Below are 1,480 nucleotides of genomic sequence, written 5' to 3'. Positions count from 1 at the left end.
TCAAGTCCGGCAATAAACTCGACGGAAAAATGACGAGACTATGGTGATGATGATGATAAATCAAGTTCTTAAAATCAAAACTACAGATGTCAATGGCAATTATGAGAAACATTTATTGACACCAGTTTCTGTTCGCATGAATGAAAATTGTAAATGATATGCTAAATAATCAGGCATGTCACAGAATGTAAAATCGTTCAAGAGTGAAAATGAAAACGGTTTTAGCTTCTCTAAAAAACGGAAAACGCAAAAATTTTGCGTTTTGATATCACTTTCAAAAAGCAGGGTGAAATTGAAATGTTTAGTGATTTTAACGTAAAAAATAAACAGAAGACACATACATTTAACAGAAAATATTGTATTAACCAAATTCTCTTAGAATGAACATGTTTTTGGAATTTATTTTACAAAAAATCTATTATTTTTCTAATCCATGATGAAAACGCAAAAAAATATGCAGAAATGAACGGCAGACTTGTATTGTTGAATTATTGCCATATGTGCTGAAGAAGAAGGTGTAGAAATGTACAACTGACAGACCAAAAAGCAAGAAAGGGGAAATACAAAAAAAAAACAATTAATTGTTTGGTTTGAGACAGAGCGCTTCAGTCAATCGGGCAAGTTCCGTCAATGCATCCTACAATTCCTGGAATTTCATAATTTTCAAAAAAGTACAATTTCGACTTTCTTTTTTCTTCGGAAGACATTATTAATTTGATCCAATGTGGACAAATTTCAGCTTCAATTGCATTAATAACTCTCCACATAATTGTAGAAACTGTACTTCTCCCAAGGCTTAGCTCCACATCTCTACCTATAACTCCTTGAAATGCACCTGTAGCCAAAAACCTAAGCGTTGTTGCAAGCTGGATAATAGCCGGTATATTGGAACGTTTGGGGTGGGGAGAAATTTTTTCCAAAACTAAAACAAAAGCTTCTTTATTTAGCCGATAATAAGTTATAAATCTGTAGAAATAAATTATTATTAAAATAAATTTGAAAATAACTCATTGCTGGTGGATCCTTACTCTGCATTTGAGTGAGATAAAGGATCTGATGCGTTCCTCAATGTCCGGCGACGAATTTTTTCAGTAGACCGCTGATTTATTTCTTCATCCATTACAGCAAGTATTGAAGCCCCTGGCATTCTTAACTTTTGGTGTTTATATTATAAAAAACAATTTAAACTCCTTTTTTAATTGTCAATAATTTGTTTACGACTTTTTTCATGGAGTTACCATATTTTTATTTCAAAAATGTGAAATGATTTTTTTTCCGGATTAGTCAAAACGTACGAGTGCTGAAGAAGCAAAAGCAAATCGTAACGATTTGGAAAAGGTGAAATAAATCGATTTCGTAAAACTTCTGTGACATGCCTGAATGTCGAACTTTCAATAACAACAACAACAACAAAAGCAAAGCAACACATATTGATTGATTTATTTCTCTGAGCGTGCGAGCTATGATTGATTGTCGTTTT

General features: G+C 32.5%; 1 long non-coding RNA gene across 1 annotated transcript; it reads right to left on the bottom strand.

Moving 5' to 3' along the window:
* Nucleotides 1-338: 338 nt before the first annotated feature.
* On the bottom strand, nt 339-1,148 carry LOC131803317 (uncharacterized). Its single transcript, XR_009342520.1, has 2 exons — nt 1,029-1,148; nt 339-966 (listed from the first exon to the last, which is right to left on the bottom strand). It is a non-coding gene; the product is annotated as an uncharacterized LOC131803317 (long non-coding RNA).
* Between the last annotated feature and the right edge of the window lie 332 nt (nt 1,149-1,480).

The sequence above is a fragment of the Musca domestica genome, unplaced genomic scaffold (assembly GCF_030504385.1).
Source record: "Musca domestica strain aabys unplaced genomic scaffold, Musca_domestica.polishedcontigs.V.1.1 29, whole genome shotgun sequence".
Taxonomy (NCBI): domain Eukaryota; kingdom Metazoa; phylum Arthropoda; class Insecta; order Diptera; family Muscidae; genus Musca; species Musca domestica.
Note: the sequence above shows the minus strand (reverse complement) of the source record. Positions and strands in the feature narration are given on the sequence as shown.